This window comes from Euwallacea similis, chromosome 14, assembly GCF_039881205.1.
Source record: "Euwallacea similis isolate ESF13 chromosome 14, ESF131.1, whole genome shotgun sequence".
Classification (NCBI taxonomy): Eukaryota; Metazoa; Arthropoda; class Insecta; order Coleoptera; family Curculionidae; genus Euwallacea; species Euwallacea similis.
This window is the reverse complement of record NC_089622.1, coordinates 1911183-1935059: the sequence shown is the minus strand read 5'-3', so window position 1 is coordinate 1935059 and position 23877 is coordinate 1911183. Positions and strand designations below refer to the sequence as shown.

The window sequence follows — 23877 nt, the reverse complement described above, 5'->3', positions numbered from 1 at the left end:
GAAAACTAAACGAGGGGAAAAGAGCAAAACAGCGGTATTGCATTAAAAAATTAAATTGCACAGAAGATCCATGACACTTTAGGTACTTTTTCATTTTTATGAAAAAAAAACAATAATATTTTTGGCATTCTGAGGACATTTTCTAACGAAATAAATGTGGGTCTTGTTCATCTTTTCATTTTTTCAACACTTACCTGTTTTGCGGGACCGTGGAGCGAAAAGGGGTGCTGGATGGGGCAGCTAAAACGGGGTTTTGATATATTTTTAGGGTAGTTCAGGTTAGTTCAGGTTAGTTTTGATGTATTTTTAGAAGTTTTCCAAAGGGTGACATCACTTGTATTAAATATTTTTGTGTGAAACCTTTATTTATTGCTGTTCTTCCATTACACTTACTTTACCTTTCCTTATCTTATCTCATTAGCGTATCCCCTGCGCAAGAAAAATATTTAATACGAGTAGTGCCACCGTTTGGAAAACATCTAAAAATACATCAAAACTAACCCGAACTAACCTGAACTACCCTAAAAATACATCAAAATCCCGTTTTAGCTACCCCATCCAGCACCCCTTTTCGCTCCACGGTCCCGTAAAACAGGTAAGTGTTGAAAAAATGAAAAAATGAACAAGACCCACATTTATTTCATTAGACAATGTCCTCAGAATGCCAAAAATATTATTGTTTTTTTTTCCTAAAAATGAAAAAGTACCTAAAATGTCATGTCACCCGCAGAGAAAAAATATGGTACCATCAATGAAAATACGTAATTGTAGTGTCAGAATGAACATGCACTAAGTTTGAAATTTTCTTAAATATGTCAATGGCCTTTATTAAGGAACATAGAAAACTTGTTTATGCTATTTTTCTAGAATTGAAAAATATTTAAATAAGGAAATACTTAATAAGAGGATCATAAAAACTGATAAGGACGGAAGTACGAAATCTATAAATATATTTAATCTCGATAAGTCTTCAGACAATACAATTATTATCAAAGAAATGTAAAGCCTATTACGACTTTATGTGTCATTCCAGCTGTAGTGTTTAGTTATACGCTACTTCAATGTTCTCAGATTTTTCCCGCAACTGTTACATTAATCTTCTCTTGTATTGTGTTGAATTGGGTGAACAGTGCTCTGCTGCGACCTGAGATCTATTGCAGCTCACTCAATATAAATACGTACATATATTCTCCATAAAGTGAGGTATCCCAATGTTAGTTCTAGACCTATACAAGGTTTCGAATTGTCGTTTTGCTGAGGTTGATTGGTAAAAAAAAATTATTCACTACACAAAAATTTTCATTCTTATTCTCACAGGTTCCTATGGAATCGAGCTCCTGGTAGTCATATCAGCATGACTCGTTTATTTAAACTATTCTGAGCCATGTGATAGTTCTAGATAATTCAGAGACAGCAGTTTTGCCACTATAGTAATGTGTTTCATTTTTTAGACCCAAGCTGTACCTTCGTACGTGAATAGTAATTTCACGACCATTACGTAGCTGTAGAGAGTTTACCAGGGGCTTCCCGCACACGTATTATTTACGTGCATAAATTGAAACTTTTAATTACGTATGAATTATCTTCATAGTAACCATCCACAAATAATTTATATCAATTATTATTATGGAAAAATTAAACCATGAGAAAATTTAGGTATGCAAGAAATTACTGAACTCGTGATTCTAAATGCAAATTTTTTGATCTCAATAATGGGCAAATCTTTGCATGATTTATGAATTACATTCTATGATATTTCGAAGTTTATGGAATAATACACACATAGCACAAGATATATTAACACAAGAAACTTTCCGGTAGGTATTAACATTCCACTACTAGCACTTATACGATAATAATATGCCAATACGGTGTTTATTTAATATTACCATAATCTGCGTCAAAAATAGCATGCAATTTAGGTAGATTTTTTTGCACTAATGGTTATAAATAAAACCACCTACTGCAAATTACTTCGTTATTAAATACTTACCTTTATGATAGTTTAATGTCCGATTGTGAGTGGTTATTAAGTCATATACAGACTTGACGTTATTGCGTTAGCCAAATGAGTGAATTTTAAAAATCTCCTTTAACTTGAAATTTGCAGTGCAATTGAATTCAGAAAAAAACAATAAAAAACTGAAATTGGTTCAAGTTACTAGTATACACAATGACCCAAATAATTTTTAAAAAATTCACAAAAGTGTTCCTCATAGAATAATTTTTAAACAATTTACAGACGCTTACCTGGTGGTATCTTCTCATGATAGTAGGTACCTGCCTACTTATATGGGAACCCATTCAATATTAAAATATATACATTTGGGACATGCGAGTTTATTTTAAGTACTGATAGTACCGTTTACGTAATTAGGCTTAAAACAATTAAATTATTGTTAGGTTGAGCTTTTCACTCGTGATTTGTAGGTATGAGCAGAACGTGCGGAAAAATGGGGTAAATATTTAAAACGAAAAGGCAAACAGAGATTGACGTCTTTAGTTTTTTCAATGGTTTTGTTTAATTTTTGTTTCGTTTTGTGAATTAGCTTAAAGGACAATAAATCAACTGGCAACTTAACGTGGAAAATAATATTTTTGAAAACGAAGAAGATCTCTTGGTAGAGTTATATCAGCATCGATTCTTCGACTCTAAAAAAACGGTTTAAGGGGTACTTTGCATTATTTTATATTAATAGTGTAAAAATTACTCACGTCAATTCGTTCTTAAAACGATAATTCAAGTTCTAGAACTGGCCACAGATTTTGACAACAATAACAACAGAGTTCTTAAAACCGTTGCCGACTAATAAACTTTTATGTATCAGTGGAAGATTTAATATCGATTAGAAATTCCCTGGAAATACTTGTAAAGTAATGGGACAAATTGCAGCAAATCTAATTTGAATGGTGATACATTGTGACTTGAAGAAGAGATTACAGAGGTAAAAGGAGCAAGACATTTGCGGAGTACGAACAAGACTGAACGAAAAAGAATTAAAAAAATATTAATTTTGTGCTATTTGCGCTACATCAGAGAAAAAAAGTTGAAAAAAATGTAGCCATAAAATACACCACCTAAGTCAATAAAATTTGGAGAATATAATCAATTAGTTATCGGGTATAAACAGTTAAATTTGCATCTAGATGAGGCAAGAAACATTTGGTGATTTGATACTGCGCAATTAAACAACTTTAGAAGATGCGAAATTTTGAGAAATTGTTACTGCCCAAATAACAATTCAAATAGATTTTCGAAGTTAATGAATTTCAAGAAGAATTATTCCTCATATATTTCTTGTAAAGAGGTTAAAATTTGACCTTGATTGATTAAAAAACAGTGGCATAACAGGCCATTATGTTATAAGCATTCTTAAAACTCCTTTTAACTAACTATATAGGTCTTTTATGAATTTGGGGGAGTACAGGGTTCGCCTTTGGAAGCTGACACAATCCGCATGTGGAAAATTGCAAATTTAATGTATTTTTCAAGTTTGTATTTTTGTTCTGTGAAAAATCTAACATTGTAAAAATATTTTCAAACTAATATTCACTTCCAATTAAATCGGAAACTGGCACTTATTTAATTTTTTAAAATTGAACATCGCAGTTTTTTTTAATGAAAATGAGTTTTTTTGTTGAAAATAAACATGTATAGTCAATCAGGTATTGGATCTTTAAAGATGAATGCTCAGGAAACAATGCCGTTCTGGGGTGGCATTTGGAGACTTGATAAAGCACAAAAAGGGAAATTTAGTAAAATAACAGTCTTTCCTACAGATTCAAAATAATTTTTTTTAGCAATTCATACGGAGAAACCAACACGTATAGTCACTTTTTTTAAAGTACACAGTTTCACAAGTCGTGTATAACAGGAAAGTCATAATCCAATGTTATTGTCTGGAAAACCTCTTCTAATACTTTATCAAACAGTCGAAAGTAATATGCAGTTGATAAGTTATTCTAGTCAGTTTTCAAGTGTTTGTTTTATCACTAGAAGCGAAAACACGTGAAATTTGACTAAATTTGTCTCAAAATAACATAGCAAGCACGTGTGGGTACAAAATCGTGGAGCACAGTGTTCTGAGATTAAAGGTCGTTGAGAAACCGAAATTGTTCACGAAACTGCCACATGAGGAGTTGAAAATAATTCCGCGTCATGTCGTTTTAAATAACTTTTTTGGCTAATTACCAAAAGCGGTCTCATGACCAAATCGAACTAAAAAAATGTTACCTGTGTATGTTGAGATTTGCGGCACTTCACGAGCCGTGAAACTCAGCAGTTTACTCAAGCTATAGTATGGTATGTTGCTACTTAAATATTTATAAATGAAAAATAACAATTCTTCCGAAATAAGTTTTATATAAACAATTCCTCATGGGTGGGATTTGGAATTTTTCCTAGTTTGCTTGTCGTTTTAGAACAAATATTGGCAGATTTTCAACAAAAATCATCGTAATACATTGTTTCAAGGGCCGTTCGGCTAAAGCCAAATTACATTAATTTGTCCCTGGCATCACTAACGTTTTATCTGCGCTTTGAAACTCTAAAAACAACGGCCAATTCGTAATTTTATCGTCCAGTGAGGTCCAGGTGATATTACATTCTAAGCTCAATAAACCATGGTGGTTTGATGACTGCAACATTGTGGTCTATTCGCCTTGGAGGTAGAGAAGTTGAAAAGTAATTCCTCAAATAAAAGGAGAAGCAAATTAGTGTCGGTCTTTGAATGTGAGTGATAAGGAAGCGTAAACAGATGGTTTTCCAAGTGGAAAGCCATGTTATTGTGTTTGACGACTACTGTTACACTTTGGTGACAATTGGTTATTAATTTAGTCTAAACAAACCGAGTCTGATAAGTAAATGGATTGAATGATGCAGTAATAGACTTGTTGTAACAACAATGGGAATCACGTTGAGCTAGAGCCAGGCAGGAAATCAGGATTTACACAACAATGACCGATTTTGCGTCAGCTACTTCGAGCAAGTTTGAATGGATGGAAAAAGTGGTTACGTCATCGAATAGTCTTTTTTGCAATACTTACTAAAATGACGTCACAGCTGTTCTAGTCATTTCTGACTGAGTCTAAGGGCTAAGTAACGGATTTGTCGTATGACATCATGGTAGTAAAATAACGTGTGAGAAATTTTACTATCACGGTAACATCACGAAGAAAAAACGAAATTAGCAATTATAATTACCGCGTTTCGATAGAAAATTTTCATTATAAACCCATTAATTTGCCAAAAAAGTATAACTATTTATGATATGCATGGTAGGTACATTATATGTGTCTAGAAAATTAAAACTTTTGTTCCGATTAACGGTTAAGATTAAATTTTTATGGGTTTTCGTAGCGATAAATAAATTGATGATTTAAATCTTTTCCCATGCAAAGGACAAATGTGTATGTTGGAAAACATTCGGAACATCCTCCATGGTTAAGAAATGTTCTTGTATTATCAAAATAAAAAAAGGCAAACTATCTAATTAACTACTACTTGACCTCTCTATCTTCCTATACCTCCTCTGGCTATTTTCTGTTTCCGCTTTTTCTTCTCCATTACCGAGGCGTACCTTAGTCCCAAATGGGATTCCCCGACACTGGGCCTTTCGGTATCGACGGTAGTAGTAACTTCGTTCGTACTTCATCCCTAGATGGCTCTGTCAGTTTTACTAATTCGAATAGCATAACACTAAAACTTATGAATTAGTAAATTTCCGAGATATAGATATATTATTACTGCTTATACCGAAAATGATTCGTGCTCATTCTCTGGATAAACGGAGATCTGAGTTATTTTCCAATTCTTGATATTATTTGATATATGTACGTACAGCACCATAAACCCCTTTTCGAGACAATTTTCTGGATGTGGAGGATGGTAGAAAAGACATCCCAAGGGAGTGCATGTTTTATGATTTTTGTCTTAGAGCCAGTTTTGCAATCACGTTCGAATAGTCTGAACCAGAACTGGTACTTGGACCACTCCGAAACATTAGCACTCCTGTTAAAATAATTTCATTTGCGACATTTGGTGGGAGCAAGACTGGCCTAATTTTTAAAGACGATCGATATACATATTTGAAAACCTGAAAATTTTTACACAGACTACTTTTACACTTTAATAAATTATGCGTTAATCTTCTCTTAACATATTGGAACTTGATCTCAGTCTTTAAACCTGATCTTCACCTACAATACAACCTTTCTTAATTTGCAACACCTTGTTCATAACAGTTTCCTTGAATTAAAGCCGGAAGAAACCTTGTTGAGGATCAAGATATTGGACACAAAACATCTTGAGGATGTGTGTGGCTGTTGATAATGAAACACGCAAACTAAAACCGTTATTTGATTCGTCATGGTCATTTTCTTGTATATTCAACGTCCTTGACATCAAGTATAGAGTAATACTGTTATATTATTGTATTTACATGTTTTTGCCTCAGTGTTTATGTTTCACGTTATATGTCATATTTCGGTGCAAAGTGCGAACTTTGTTTAACACTGCAAGATCTGAGTAAGGAAGATGTGAGTTTCGAACCAAAAATATTATTGAAAAAGCATTACCTTGGATGTGCCTCTTTGTTTATTTTGGATCCCATTGGCTATAAAAATAAACATTGAAACTGGATTTCTGCCAATATTTTTCGGCAAGTGTACGAAAACCTTATTGTGGAATCTTTATCTTCTTCGCAAGCTTTACTTAGGATTTTTCCTAAGTAAACTTTCGTAGATTACTCCCGCAATGAAATTAAATATTCCCTCTTGGATTTCTCTTGTAAGAACTATACCAAATAAAATGAATAATTAATAATTGTTAAAGTTCTTAGCTACCTACCTAAGGTGCGTTTTTTGCTTTCACTCGCTATAGGGAAAGTGCTGGGTTAAATTCAATGATTTATGGCAAATCACCGAGGCATTCATCAGATTCTGAGGTCTATTTCAATAATAATAAAACAGATTTGATAACATTCTCAACTAATGACGTATTTCTCTGATATTCAAACAACGCACGTTCCATCTCGTTAAAATTTGTTTGAATAATGAATTTTTATTTGGCAAATTACAATAATGGCGAGAGCTTTTGGATTTATTTCATTTTAAAGCTGCATATTAGTCTTTGAGCGAATTGTAAGGTGGATTTTGCTGATACAAGAATTATAGTTTCTAGTTGTAATTATGGAAAAACCAGTGAGAAGATACATGAAGTTATCTTAAATTAGAAAGAATAATTTATGAGCAGCATATCGAAAACTGAGAGCTTCCAGAGAGCTTCTTATTTTTCAGTTTGCTATCTGTTTCAAGGTTTCATGAGCCGTTACTGAGGAATTGCGTCTTAAAATGCAGACATTGGAAAATTTACTTCAGACAGAAAAACCTGAGTAAGATCTTGAAGTAAATAGACTCTTTATCTTGTTCATACATTCCTTGTTGGAACAAGCAAGCTAATAAAAATTTGAAAATGTTATTTTACGTAGATTGAAAGGGGAATGAAGTAAATATTAGTATTTAGAGAGCAAATAGCAAAAAGTTAAAATTAGCAAAGTAAATGGAGCTTTTGTCCATTTTTCTTAGGTTAGTAGGTTCTTTGAGAAAATATTTCAAACTTAAGCAAAATTCAATGGATAAGGTGGGAAAATTGGCAGCCCAGGCATGATCGAAGTTAGAAATTTTCTATTAATAAAAGTTTGATCGATGGTTATCTCTAACTACAAGGTCGAAAAATAGGGCTTCAAATGAGCAATTTTGACTAATATGAATACGTCTTCCACAGTAAATTGCAGAGGTATGTCAATAGGAACAAACGGGAGAATTGGTGATAAATCTTTTTTCAAGTTCGATCTTTTCACCTCGACTGAGCAGTCAAATCAGAATGAGGACCGCTCGAAAGAATCCAGCAGAAAACTAAGAACTTTTTACTTTAGCATTGTCAAACAATTTTAAGGAGGATTTTTCCACATATATAAAATTTTTATGGAGATAGTTAAAAAGTTTGAAATTTCGGTGATAAATTTCTATTCATCTCTTCCGTCTCCATGTGGGAGGGATTAGGGGCAGAGGCATGTACAAGTACATGTAGACTTTGTGGAAATTTACGGGAATCTTTAGTAACTCGAATTAATCTAAGAAAAAAACTAACGTAAATAACTTGAATGAAAACTTTTCAGGAATCTTTTTCCAGCGTACTTTCACTGTTAAAGTAACTTACATAAGAAATTCATGACTAATCTGAATTGAGTCAATTGAAATACGACCTTGAATTTTCAGTTTCTTCAACAGATGTAATCAAGGAATCAACTGAATCATAATCTGTTGTAATTCTAATTTAATTAATGAAAGAAAAGACTGAGAAACTTTTAAGTTTGAACTAACAGGGGTTAACCAGGTTAAACCGCAATTTATCTGACCTAACTTGAATCGATAATTTAAACGATCCTTGAATAACCCAAATTGTCTCAATCAGATGTTTTCCGAATTCTGTACTAGTGTGACCCTAACCTGATCAAATGATTAGATATGACTAACTAAATAATTTTCAAGATTAATTGGAATGGAAGTGAATGAAAAATCTCCCTGATCGTTAATTAACTTAAGCTGCTTTCAACACAAAATGTACAGGATTCTTGAGAAATTCATCGTACACACAACAAATCAGAATGAACAATTTCACTCTCTTCACTGACTTAGATCTGTTTGAAGTTAACAGGTCTGCCTAAGGACTTTTTAGAATTCTCGACTAACCCAAACTAGAAATTTGAGTGATTATTGCCTAACGAGAACTGACCTAATGCTAGGTCTGCCTTAATCTTAACTAATCTAAATTCTTCTGAGTACAAAATATAAAAGGTTCCTCATTAACTGAAATTGGCGTAAATTCTCGACTAAAGAGAGTCGATCTGATTGTTTTTGGAGGGAGTTTTTGGAGTGCTTCGCTAACTTGACTCTAAAATTTATATGTTTTCGACTAACCGAATAAGTTATATATTTTTTTGGGAGAAATATTTCAAGTTTCCCCTATTAACCTATTTTATTATGAATGCAAGCCTTCCAGATTTCTTCGTTGATCTGAACTGACCTTGTATTTTCTAAAATATTCACTAGTCTGAAATTTATAGGATTCTTGACTAATTCGAATCGAAAGATTTTTCAACCTACCAAAACTTTAAAGCCAACCAACCAAAGTTATGTCTAAACCGACTTCACCAAAAAAGCGTTCTTGACAAACCCATAGTATCCGGAACGAAAATATTTCAAGATGCTTGACTAACCTGAACTAACCCGATCCAGAATATTACAAGACCCTTCTTTAATCCAAACTGCTTTAGAATTCGAATACTCACTGATTCTTTCTGCAAAGGGCTTTGCCTCAATCAAGTTTAGCATGCGCGCAATCACCTCCTCAGTTCTCTCTTAGCACTGAACCGAGGTCCTTCGCGAACCACAAATCAAAACAATATATCCGTCCTCATTTTTTTAACAACTGAAATCACTGATTTATGAAATGGTATTCCGGTGTTTTATCGCTTTGAAGCTAAAATGACTCCCACTGAATGGTAACAAAGCTTATGAAGTCGATTCGAGATCAAAAGTCCGTACCCAACACATGAGCAAACGGTCAGCCTCAGGTAAACTGATTTGGATGCTGAATCGTGCGATTTGTTCGCCCTGATGGGAAAGAAGATAGAACTTGTTTGACTTAAGGAAGATGAGCCAAGGGATTTGATTGGTCGCTCGCGGCCGGAGTAAAAGTCGAAACCCGCTATCAAAGGATCTTTTAAACTTGACCTCCTGCTAGTTATTCATATGCGTCTCCTAGACGCGTTATAGACAATTCTGAAAGCGTTCTCAGAAGATTTTTTCCCTTCAAAGATAAACTGGCCTTTGTGGCTTATAGACAGCCAATCGGCACAAAAACACACATAGAAATTACGTACTTAAAAACGAGGCGTGGCGGAAAATAGCCTGGTCAGTTTAGTGGTCATGTATGTCGACGGACCTTTGCTATTAATAGAGCAGTCTTGCTATATTTACCAGTCGGAACTGGACTGACTGGAGAGTTGGAGAGATCCAGTTTTTCTTTATTGCCTCTTCGGTTTATTTGTTTTCCCATCGTCCTCGAACGTCTAGTCCCAAATCTGGGTTTAGATAGACATACGACGTGTTTACGTTCTTAGTGGATATATTTCTGAAAGGTTAATTTTCTTAGTTTGTTTATATAGGAAAATAATTTCAGTATTTAGTTAATGGAGCGCATATACTGTGGAGTAAGAGATACGTTTGTTCAAGGTGAAAAGTCTTTAGGTGCCATTCTCTACGTCACTGCAAGCATGAACGTGCTAGTTGATGCACATTAAAAATAGATTTATTTTTGGTTAATTTGAATAAATATGCGGGCAAAAGAAGGCTTCAATTTATGCGGTGAGAACAAAGAAAATGAGGAAATTTCAGAAGAAGCTGGTGGAGTAAACTAGACGAGGAAAGATAATTAATTATACTGAAATAGATTACTTCTTTCGATTAACTGAGATTAATCGAAAACTAGGCTGAAGTAATCAATACAAAATGGAGCTACGGCTTATTGCAAATAGGGAAAGCATCTTTCGTAAGGTGTTCGAATGCAACTTATATACCAATGAGCGTGCTAACGGATAAAATACTAGAGAGATTCAGTTAAATTTGTTTTATATAAAGCTTGCTTGTTTTCATTCTAGAGAATGCCAAAATATTTGTTTTCTATAAATAGGGAATAAACGTAACAATTTTTCATTTCCAAACTAGAAATTGCAGATGACTTTAAAAAACTGCAAAAAACGAAATCTAATGAGCTTAAGTAAGGACTTTGTAGTGGTCACAGATTGTCAATATTCTCACTAATCCATCGATGTGGGTTCATACTCAGGAATTCCCTTACATGTATACGGAAATGAACAGGAGCGTCATCTTGCATAAACCCAAAACATTGTCTTAAGGCAAAAGGAATAGCTTTCAAAACTAAAGGTAACTCGTTTCTCAAGGAGCTTAAGTACCGTTCTTAATTTAGTTTTGCCGGAAGTTCAACTGGTCTCACCACACATGAATTGAAAATTCATGTTAAAAGTGATGTTCTCTCATTAAATGGGAATATTCTGTCTTGTAAGAATCGTTATTTCTCCAATTAAATATATCTTTCCTCGTAAATGTAGGCTCCTCTCTGAACAATGTTTTATTAAAGAACAAAAGTTCACGATGTTGCTTTTGGAGTAACAAATTGCAGAAATCAATTCTGGGTTGAAAATCCCTTGGCAATAAATTTTGAACAAGCGTAAAATGGTATGGAAAAGCAAACAGCTTCTCTTTGCGTTGAGGCCAAGAAATTGATTATTTGCTGACCTCCGTCGTCTCAGAAATACGTCTAGTGCTGGACTTTGGATGTTTCAGTATTTAGACGAAGATTTCCTTCTCTTAATCCACAATAAGAATTTTTGGTCTTCCATTATCTGGCTGCAAACAAAATGAACCAGTTTGACCCAGTTTGTCGTAAAGTTGTTTGCAAGTTAGACAATCTCGTTGTCTATTATTGGGCTAAAAGTACAGAAAAAACCTCATTTGGTCTATCCGTCCTTTTGACGAAAACACTTGCGTCTATTCATAAAATGCAAAAAAAAATAATTTGAAAATTTTCCAATAGAGTTGAAGGTAAAAGAAAGTCGAATTGTCTTATTTGTCTTATAAGACAAAGAGTTCCATTTTACCTCCAAATTATTTTCTCGTACGCCATCTCTCGAAATTTGAATTCTCTGTTTAATTTAGCACCATTTTCTTTTCATACATTTCTCTCCATTCATCAAGGAATTGTATATATACCACCTTGTATGGGTTGATAACAATTTGTGAATCGTAGTCATATCGATTCCAAAGAGCACCTACTGTAAACAGCGGCGCATTTTCAATGAGATTTTCAAATACAATTGCACATTCTTGGATTCAATAGCAAGTCAAATTTTGTGACGTGATTTAAGTTAGCCGTGAAACTCTTTTGTCCGGATCTCACAATTCCACTGAAAAGACGCCACCCTGTACGGGGTCATTCGATTTCAACGGCTCACCCATTTGATGCGAAACCGGTTGGGTGCAGCAAAAATGTTTTTTACCACTTTAAATAAGAATGCATAAAGTAAAACAAACGCTCTATACATTTAAATTTTGCGAGCGCACCATTAAGCATAAATTTCAAAAATGCTTTTTTTGTTGTCAAGATTTTTAATTTTGTTTTTAATTTTAATTCACAACTTCATTTTTTGAGGTATCAAGATAAAATCAGTTACGTACAAGGTCATTTCAATTTAAAACCACACGCATATTCCGCGAAACTGGTTGGACATAAAATACGTTTTTTTGCGAAATTAAACCGGATAGGGTAAACAAACGCTCTACAGATTTAACTTTAAGTAACACCGTCGGGATTTAAGGAGCACCTAACGTATCGTTTTCTTTTCAAAACTTTGAAGAGCGACAAATTCTGGGCACGTTTTGTATAAAAAGTTTTTTGATACATTTTATAATGCAGTCGATGATCACAGTCTCATAATAATATTCGATAGGTTATGACTGATTTTTTTTCACGTTTAAATAGTAAAAATTCAGGAGTGCCCTACAAAATTGCATTAAAAGACTACGCATTCACTGCATTATACAGAGTGTTTCATAATAGTATGTCATTTTTCAAGAGAATGAATCATGCAAAAAATTTCATATAAAGATCTGTCCGAAAATGCTTTGCTAGCTACAAAGTGATTTTAGTCGTTCGATTTTGCCGACGATATAACAATTATGTGGCATCACCAGGGTGCTCCTACGTTGGGGATTTTCGTGAAGGATGGTTTCAGGAAAATGAAAGAACGGTGTAGTTCCAATTCCATTTGTTGTAATTTCAGTATGATCAATTATAACCTTTAAGTGTAACATTGATCAATATTGGGTCGAACGTGATAAGTGGTGGTCTGGGTACTCAGCGTTAACGACCATCTGTTATTCGCTGGTTGAATCACACCACCTCCCTATGTGGTCTGGGGCTAAGGGATTCTTGTCGAGATCGTTTAGTGTCTAATACAATATTGATCCCTTCGGCTTTATTTCAACTGGAAATCTCTCCTTCAATGTAGAGAAAATAACATGGACATATGTACACACCAATGTTTGGCAAGGAGATTGCTCTACCAATTCTCGTAATTATCTGTGCCAATTACGAGGAGTACTCTTATTTGGAATTCTATCTTCTATTGTTCTGTTTAGATGTTTACTATCCTTTTTATAAATCAAGAGGAAATCATCTAAGAGGATTGAAATTCTATTGATAAATCTTTGATCTAAAAATAACTACTAAACTTTAAATTCATCTCACTTGTCTTATTCCTAATATTCGATCTCGAAGGCTCTTTCTGAAATTATTTATATCACATCTATTTTTTATTTTAATCTACAGATTAATCACATCTACAGACCAATTAAAGCCATCACAACACTTATAATTCAAAGAATAGCTAATTTTAGCATATTAGCAATAACAATGCTAATTTATGCGTTGATATTAATAAACACACGATAACTAAATGACGTTATTAATTTCATAAGTAAATTCGTTAAATAAATAGTTGATTTACAAGATAATTAATCTTTCGCTTGTAAAACCTCATCGGTTGTGCAACAATAATGGTCATATTTCCTCGAAAAACACAACTTTGGTATGGTATTAGGTAAATTAATAGTCAATTAAGGACTTATTCGAAGAACATTCTCATTTTCATGTTAAAAGTAGAATGTAGCTTTCCGTTAGAGTAGTTAGAATATAGCTTAGGATGTAAATAATAAATATAAATTTATAAAAAAATGGTGAAAATATGGAATTTCGGTTATAATCAACAATTCAAACGAATCAAACGAAATTGATAAAAAAAACCGAAATTTTTGTTTGCTCTTGGAACCATTCGCTTATTACGTTGTTTGGCAACTAATCCTGGCTTCACTACTCATAGCGTCCCTAAAAGGTAAATATTATGTTTTGCATGAATCATAATTTCACTAGAATTTTTTTCCAATCTTTATTATTTTCTTATACTACTTTCACATCAAACCCTCTAGAAACGCAGACTGCAGAATCGCATGAGAAATCACCACACATCTAACACGAGAGTTAAACTAAAGTAAACACTGTAGAACGCTATCGATATGAGATTCTCCCCATTTCTTTCAAGAGCTTCGAGATGATGATTTGCAAAGTGGCTATTTTCAGCAAGATTGTGCATCTACTCACTATACTGAACCAATTTTACATCTTTTAAGATAGTATTCTAATGACCGATAATCAATACGAATGCAACTAATGATTGTCCACCAAGATCAACTTCTTGCGGTCCTTCCTATAGTCACAAATTAAAGCCTGATTTATTACGAGACGTCAAGTGATGCTCACGCTCACACTCCAATGAGCGCAGCGACCATTACAGCCCATTTCATTACTAGGAGTCACACGACGTTCACGCTCATACTCCAATGAGCGCGCCGACCATTTGAATGCATAGGAGCGTGGCACTTACTTTAATGAGAATACAATGATTACTTTTCAATGTATTAAATTTTGGATTTCTTTTCAATGGAGCGTGAGTGCTTAAACAGTCTTAATATTTTTGTTTTTCGTACACCTGATAGAAATTTAAATAATTTAAGGCAACGAAATCAAGGAAAAATCGACTAAATTAATGCAAATCTTGTTAGTTTGAATAATGTAATAGGAAGAATTGAAAAAACAGAATTTTTGGGTAACGAAAATGAAGGAGTTCCTTTTAAATAGCTTCTATAACGTGTGTGATGTTGTTTAGTTATTTGAGTCATTGTTAAATTATAGTTATTAATTCAGAGGACATTATTTATCTATTGCGTGTTTTGAATTGTCCCGTTGTGACAGTAATACCTAACGATTGATCCATAGATCGTTTCTGGACACTGGTTATAATCGTATGAGCTACATCCTCACACACATACAAATTCATTACTTATTGCAGACACAAAATGTGGAATGCTGCGTTCCACATAAATCATAATTTTATTTCAATTTTGCTCAGGTTTATAAGAGAATTTTGAAAATATCCCTCAATTTATTGGGGAGTAAGAAAATCCCAATGTTCGTCTTGTATTGGGTAACACATTCATAATTTCTGATTTACTACCTAATGTGACTTATTCTTCAAATAGTCAACAGAATTCTTTGTTGGCTATCGAAAATCCATTTAGCTTCCTTCGTAAACTGGGTGCTGAATCATATTATTTACATACATATATTGTTTTGGAACTTTGTACGATTGAATTTTTATGAGAGCTTTCTCTCACACTTTGTGGACCTCTGTACCTATAAAGTCATTTACTTCACCGTCATAATTCCTGTTTTCTTCGATTAAAACTTCACCGTGGATAATTCCTAAAATCGCACTAAAAATAATGACTAAGAACGTGGTCGCAGTTGAAAATTTCCAAACAAAAAGTAAATTTATCACCTACCTGTTAATAGCTAATTCTGAAGCAAATAAAATTCGAGACCCTGTTAGCATACAAGAAGAATTATTTGTATGCTAAACATATTCTTAGGCACTAATGTTTTTTAATTTATTGCCAAAATTTGCTAATTTATCACGAGTCCTGTCGGTAAATTCTGATTCTAATCAATTTTAACCCGTTCTAGCAGCCCATCTCAGATTTAATAGCAGATTCATTTCAGCACTGCTTTAAAAATTCAAAATCTGGTTTTCCCCTTAATATCCCGCAGTCTCGAAACTTGCACCAGGAGCTAACTAATAAACTTGTTTATCTATTAGAAGTTTTCGATTGAAAGTTCCGTGGAAACTTCCAGGATGATGGTGTTCCCAGCTCTCTGCATAATTGGCATACTTCTCGGCAAATTCGTTTAATAATAATCTGGTAAAATGTAACGTTGTTAGTTTAAAACATGATCAAAAATGCAAACTATGTCACTAATGTTATGCATGCGGACTGCAATGCAATGGAGAGGTATTCAAGCGGGAAATGGGTTAATTAAATTTCTCCTGGCCATGGCAGAAATCCATATCACTGAGTGAGATAAAAATGATAATTCTCTGTCACTATTCCTAATGTGGATCACGCAATGTTTTTGTAATTAATATCTTTGGGAAAGTAAATGTTTGACTCAGGACCGATTAAAGGGGGCGATAGCATGTCAATTTAGAGTTGCCCAAAATGATGGAGGGGAAATCGATAAAGCGTCGTTATTCATTGAACTTTTAGTAAACATGAAAAGTGAAATGATCTCGTAAGGGTGGACCTTGCTGACCTAATTACTTAATGGGTGTAAACACCTAATAATATGGCAGCAGCCATCAGCATAGTCGTCATCTCCATACATGGACTTAATCAGTATGTAGATAAGTACCTTTTAGCCACGTGTCTTCGCTTGAATTTCAATAATATCCGTCGTCTATACACATTGTAACCTACCTCAGGGCAAGGTGAGATTTACTCAACGCTCATTTGTAGTGTTGTAATTTCGAACTTCAGAATTGACCTTGTAATTTGTAACTCGTTAAAACGGTATACGGCCAAATAGGGCTAATTGCTTCGAACTGCGAGAAATGCGGCTTGTTCTCAAATTTCTGCGATGTTTAAACGCTGTTTTTATCGTTTATCTCGAGTGTTAGGATTTCGGAGAAAACTTCATTAATTTAAGGAAATTGTTGACGAGAGGGAAATGTCGAAATTACTATACTAAGATGTTCTAAACATATTTAATAGGTATTAACTCTGTAATTCCTTCAGATACAGTCAGAATAATTATCTGTTTGCTAGACAGCAATACTAGAACCTAATCATATTACCAATATACCATAAATGCTATTAACACAAACTTAGGAGGCAATGTTAATAGTTTCCGACAATCTGCTCAAGATAATTGCGCCATAATGTAATTGGACAATTATCTTTAATAGCTCAATCAAGTTCTCTTATGCATGAAGATATTCGGCCAAAAAGAGGGCAAACTTTGGCATTAACCCGTGCCAATGACGAAAAGAGCCAGATCTTTGTTTGCATATTCTCATCAACGGATTTTAGTGATTGACAAAGCCCTCAGCATTTTGTATACTCTTTATTAAAGGGCCACGTTCCCGTGTTCATCTGCAGGCATTCACAATGAGCTTTGGACGATTTCCCAATTATTGTGAACCAAGCTGGGATTGCCGAATTCAAATTGAACTACGTAAAACGTGAAATCCATGCAAAAAAAGATGGTTTATTTTTTCCTTGTTTTTGTCATCGTTGAAATATCTTGGCAAATGAGCCATGAAGTGATCTCGAGCTCGTTTAATTTTTAAAGGAAATTTGCCTTATTCGACTATCTTTATTCCTAGAGAAGCGATGTCGTAATTTAACGGCAGAGTATGGCAATACTATTTTTCCAGCGTCAATTACGGTCTTACCTCTCTTGCCTATACCGCTAGTTAAAAAACCGCAAACCCCAGCTTCACCCTAGCGAATTCAAAGTTTACCGTTAACCTTAACACAAAGGTTTGATTTTATATAGGGCATTTCAAGTAAGTACCCGTCCCATAAACTACTTAAGCATGCTTTAAATTTAAGCCTCCGTTTTTGATTCCTGAAATGGACACTAAAATTTATGTAACTGCGGTTTTAGTATTTGAGATAACGACATTGACATCGAGCAAGGATAAAAGAAAAAAAAAAGCCGGCTTTATACGGTGCATAACACATTAACATAATGCATAAGGTAGGAAGTTCATCCTTTCAACTTTCTTACTGCGCATTATGTTGTGCGTTATGCGCTATATAAACCCAGCAAACAGCTCTCAAACAAAGCACACAACCGTGCTCAATTTGAGATAGTTGCAGCTTCTGTTGCGAAATTTTCCTCACTGCGTTAAATAGAAATTTAATTGAGTCAATAAAAATTTAAATCTGAATAGACCAACAGAAATTTTGACTAATACAGTAATGCATTTTATGCTAAACTAACTTCACTAGAACAGAAAACAAATTTGACCTAAATATTATTTTCCTCATAGCCCAATGTGCAATTTAAAGTTATAGCAACTATGTTTATTCAAACCCATAAAGCTACTTTACTGTCCCAATAAAATAGTTTTTGGGAAATATAATCTTAACTGCCTGGATCGGGAATGTTCCATCCTAGATGCAGAAAGGCTTTTCTAGATACACTATTTAATTTTTGAAGAGGCTTTCATGCAAATATGTTGAATGTTTGCATGGCCCTTCATTAGATAAAAAATTCCTTAAAAAATCATCATACTTCTAATGTTTTCTTGATTGATGTTACACTACCAAACGCACACTCTCAAATTGAGGAAATTGAATCTTGGGGTTACTGTCCTCATCGCCCAAAATCACGTTCGATTATTCATTAAAGAGAGCTTAACGAGGAAGTAAATAAGAACTTTTTGCAGTTAACTGGAATGTGGGCAAACAAAAGGCAATAAATATTAGGGAAAGTAGGTTTGACGTACCGTATATTCAGTGTATTATTATGGCATATCTCCAGTTGGATATAAAATATACTGAAAAAAATAGTTTCAAAAGATGTGTTTCTTTGTACATAAACCATGCGAGGCTTTTTAAACCTCTAGAAATGTTTTTCTTATTTAATAACTGGATACCTCAATAGATTTGGAACGCTATTCGAAAACTGCAACAACTTTTCAAAAAAGCCCGAAAACTTAAACATTCATTAAGAAGAATGCCAATATCTATAGGCATTTGGCAAAGTAAAAAACAAGTATTCTCGAGGCTCGGAATAATTGGAAGAAATCCCTTCCAAACAAATCACAAGAGAAAAATCTAAGCAGAACTAAATAATAAACACAAAATGGAGAATTATGAAAAACTGAAAAAGCGAGTAAGTAGGTGCTATCCAAAATTAAGTGACGAGAAAAATTATTTATTGTATCGAATACCATTATGAAAATATGTATACAGAGTCTTAGTAAAAATGTGCTCATTCGTGATTTGTAAAATGGAAATATTCTACAATCATTAGAAATTTCATACAATGGATTGACGGCTAGCTTTCGATAATTGCACAACGCATTTTTATGAGAATTGAAATACGATTTTGGAAACAATTATAGCACACAATACCTCATATGCATGTAACAGCATTGCTCAACTTTCCTAATCTATATAAAAAATATTTTTATTGAATTTCCTCCCATAAAACGAATTATTAATCTCGCAACATTCTAGATGTTTTTCCATCAAAAACACTGATAAAGCCAGTGACTTGCATCGTCCATTACACACACAAAACCCAATTTTCTATTTTTAGATAATAATTGCACTGCATGATTATTATTACTTCCACTTTCATCTATAATTGAATTGTCTGATCAACTATGAACAGTGTTTTGCCCCATTCAAGATAATGAACATACCTATTGCAATCTAAAGCCCATAAAATGTTTAATGCGTATTGATTAGAAAGCATTTCTGTGTTGCACACCTTATTTTAAAGTCGAATCTAATGTTATATTAATGGAGGGAGGAGAAAAATACAATTATTTGAACATTTTTTTATTGTATTCAAATCCAGCCCTGTATTTATTTGAATGTAACAATAACATGACTGATTTTTTTTTACTGTGTATTTACCGCAATATCAAATGATTTATCTAGCTATTCAAAAACAGGCATTGTGCATATACCTTTCATTAAACCGGCACATACGGGGTTAAAGAACATGCAATGTAGGCATCATTAATCATAGTTAAATTATAATTTTAGTTTATACCGGATTTTATGCTGTTTGCTTAAACAATAATGGTCTTATTTGCAGCTGGTGACAATAAGAAATTTGCCATAAAACTGTGTTCCATCATTAACCCTATTTGCCTTTGTGATTTCAAGGTAGATCAAATTAAATTTCATATTCACATTTAGCTAGTTAGCAATTTCGTAATAATTTTCAGTGCAAATTGATGAAAATCCGATATTAATGAGTGAACTAATTATTCAGAACGTGAGAAAAAATGTGGGATTTTGTATGTACAAAAAGCAAACAATAATTTGCAAACAATTTCCCAAATGCATGAAGGTGAAGCATGCAAGGCTGCACTTTAGATAGCGCCACGCGAGTTTATGACCGCATCAGCGAGATTTGGTTTGAAATTGCTGGCATTTTATGGTCCGATGGCACTGTTAAAGTAAATGGAACTGTAACCCAGAGACATCTGAAAATAGGGCATTACAAAGACTATTAAGTGCTAGGAATTACTTTGGGGAATCGTTTGGACATTTCGGATAAAGCTCGATTTTATTCGAGGTACTTTTTCCTGAGGAGAACTGAAAAAATTTGGCCGACTATCTGTTGAAGCTGGCGAAAAATATTGCTACGAACTCGGAGTTCGAATGATCCCAGTATATCCACTTTCAACGTAAATACTATTTATTGACCCGCCAAATATCCCCAACTGCAGTTCGCAAACTAATAGTCCACTAAGAGGTCACTATTTCACTAGATCCTAAATACTTTAATATTGTTTATTAGAATTGCTTCGCACTTATAACCTAGCTTTGCTAGTAATTCGATTTTCTAAAGCCTTTAAAACTCTAATTTGCTTATTTCGGTACTATATAAACGACCTTAAGATCGCAGATGACTCCTTACTAATCGCAGATAAATTACAGAGCCAATAACAACGCAGCGTTTCATCCATAAATTAATTTACTTGAATTCATTGGCTTCAAGACATGGAGAAACCCATAAAAACGTTAGATATTGCCAAAATAATTTATGAATCAAAACAACAATCAAGGGGGAAAAACATTAGAGTATACCAGATTTAGTTAAAGAGTATTTGATTTCTGTGGTTTTCGTCATCACGAGACTACTCTAGGCCCATGAAATTCCAAATACCGATAATATTATTAACCAGAGATATTAATAAATATTGATATTTACTGTTGTGCCACTTATTGAGAAGTGGTTATCAATCTTTCGTAGAAATTAATCTCATCTTGAAAAATTACAAACATAATGCAATATAATAAATGTAAACGCACAGCCAAAAACGATAATGGCAATGATTAATCTTAAGCAATTTTAAGGAATTATGACGAACTTATAATACATAAAATGTAGTCGTGATCGATGATAATTGATACTTAATGGTGCGTTTGGAAATCCGAAACGCACACACTATCGGAAAGCGTGTGTGTTTAATATTCAAAAAATTTGCAACAAATTTCAAAACTAGTATTTTTTAGAAATTGCGAGGAATATATGAACTTCAGTCAACAGATCTTTGTGCACACGAAAATACACCATTAAGAATTCAGATATTTCGTAAAATTCACTTGAATTTTAGAAGCTCTTAACGACCTTGACGCTTTGGAACCGCATTTCGAATTTACGATAAAATTACGAACTTAGCACAAAGCCCTCAGATATTGACGATCAAATTTTATAATGTGCTAAAAGCTTCTCTCATCACAGCCTGAAAATCTTTACAAATTTCCAGATTTTTTCACTTAAATCCGCTCAAAGCAGATGATTAAAATAAAAGTTTACTAAAAAAAATTATGCAAATGCCACAAATAAGGACAGGAATAGATCAAAACTGTTAACAGATTCAGTCGTTCAAAAGAACTATAGGAAAATCCGAAATAGCAGCAAATTGCATATCGTTTCAAGGTTCATAGAATTCACAGACAGTTAAGAAGAAAATTGTCTCTCACAGTATTGCGCCAAAAAATTGATAAAATAGGGACAAAAAAAAGTACCAAACAATGACAATAATTAATAAAAGGCATTAAATTTGAAAAAATAATAAGCGTCAAAAATATATAAGAGGTATGATTTAATCGAATTTACTATCTGAATGAATTCTCATAGATCTGAAATTCAAAAACAATTCAAGAAACTCAATCTGCTCCTTCACGTGATCTATTAAAATTCATGATTGATTTTAAACTTCGGCATAGACTCACGTCCACTTAATTTAAAAAAATGCTATTTCATTATTTCATGAACAGCGAACAATTGGAAAAAAAAACGAACAGTATGGAGTGACGAAGAGATCGAAGTCACACTTCGTGAAACAACTTTCAATAAACTGAACAATAATGATTTAACCGCATATAATGAAAACATCCGCATTTTGAGAGATTTACTTGGTCTTAATTATCTGTAATTTATGCCCATTAAAATATTATTGTTGGATGTGGAAGTAATTTTTGTTTATTTCAGACAGAGGAATTATTTTAATATCCCGAGCAAATTGCGGTTAAAAAAAAAATACAAATCATTCCTATGGCCACGAGGCATGATGTTTATTCGTACAACGTGAGTACACATACGTAATATGCAATTTAGATTAATTACTGTTTATTACATAAGAATTTCGTTATTTGGGAAATACATAATTCATACAAACACGTTTAATTTTTTTACATTCACATTAACACTTAATGCGAGACTTTTAATATGGCAATAAATATCTCATAAACACCCAATGCTCACTTCCTATCTAATAACATTTTACTGATACCAGTAACTAGTACTGCAAGGTACGATCAATGATCGTATGATCTCATGAATATTGCAATGCGATACACCATGGGAACTATCCGCGCATTAGCATTTTCATGGAGGTTTTAAAGATCTAATGAGCCTTACCTTGTTTCCCTCGCAAACTCAATCACATGGTGGTCAATATCAATTTGAAGAAGATTCTCTCACATTTTTAATTGGACGGTCCCAAGGCTACCCACTTCTATTTACCACTAAGATGATGTCCGATCGATTTTGAATTGGTTTTGGCAGCTGTTGCAGTTTTACCCGAGTAAACAAGCGAAGCCGATTGAAGTGTATCGGACAAGTACTTGTACTTTAGTTGCTTGTCATTTGCAGTATAAACAAATAATGGGTGTTTTACACACTACTAATGTGGCTATCGGTCTAAGAAAGGGAAAGGTTGTGGGAGAATCGCATTTCAACGTGCGTCGCCATTTACTAATGCCATTCAACCTAAACCCATGTTAAGCGTTGTTTATAAACAATGAAGTTGATTAGGATTGGGTGGGGCTACCGTTTTCTAGGAGATGATATGGTTTTAGGAGTTTGTTTTCAGGTTCTTCTACCATGAATGCTGAATGATGTTGTTTTTTCTAGTATCCCGAATATCGCTGTGAGAATATTTTAATTAAAGTTCTCTTTTCTGAGATTTGCTGTTCGACGCGAAAAATCATACGAAAGTAATCGTGTGCTTATTTTCTCTTTATATGGGCTACACACCAATTTCAGAACTTTTATCGCTACTCTTAAAATATCCATTATCGTGGTATATGTTCTTATAGCCGATATATTGCGATACCATCAGGGAACTTTAGATTTTGATCGAAAACGTTCTCGTCCCGATGACGATTTCAACGCGAAAAAAGCTAAACGTTCTCTGCTAAATCTGTCCTGGATATGGTACACTACTCAGAAACGGGCATATTTGCCAATGACCAACACTGTTGTTGAAATACATGGTACAACTAGTAAAACGACTTTCAATTTTCCTCTTTACAGAAAATAAATGAAAATAAATCGTTGCATAGCTTTCCAGGAAAGAGGTTTTGAAGCTCATTAGAGACTGATTTGATTCCGACGTAGCAAAATTGACTCTGTCAATAGTTACTGATTCCGTTTGAAATTGATTTATTTAAATTTTCACCCTCTATTCGTCTGTTTCAATAGCTAGAACCATCGGCCATGGCCACGTCAGCTTCAGCAAGCTTCGTATCTCCGTTGCCTTACCTAGCCAGGAATATATTATGAAAAAGTTTGCTACG

At 33.8% G+C, this 23877-nt stretch overlaps 1 protein-coding gene across 3 annotated transcripts in view; it reads right to left on the bottom strand.

The window, feature by feature from the left end:
- LOC136413538 (sodium-coupled monocarboxylate transporter 1) overlaps window positions 1-22850 on the bottom strand; it is a 41618-nt gene extending 18768 nt beyond the window's left edge. The window contains exon 1 of one of the 3 annotated variants that reach the window (XM_066397152.1): window positions 22718-22850. The gene's annotated coding sequence lies outside the window, so the exon portion shown is untranslated. Of the gene's footprint in view, window positions 1-2250; window positions 2284-9350; window positions 9677-22717 lie in introns of those variants that run through there. The other 2 variants (XM_066397150.1, XM_066397151.1) reach the window with 2 other exon arrangements.
- Window positions 22851-23877: the final 1027 nt, after the last annotated feature.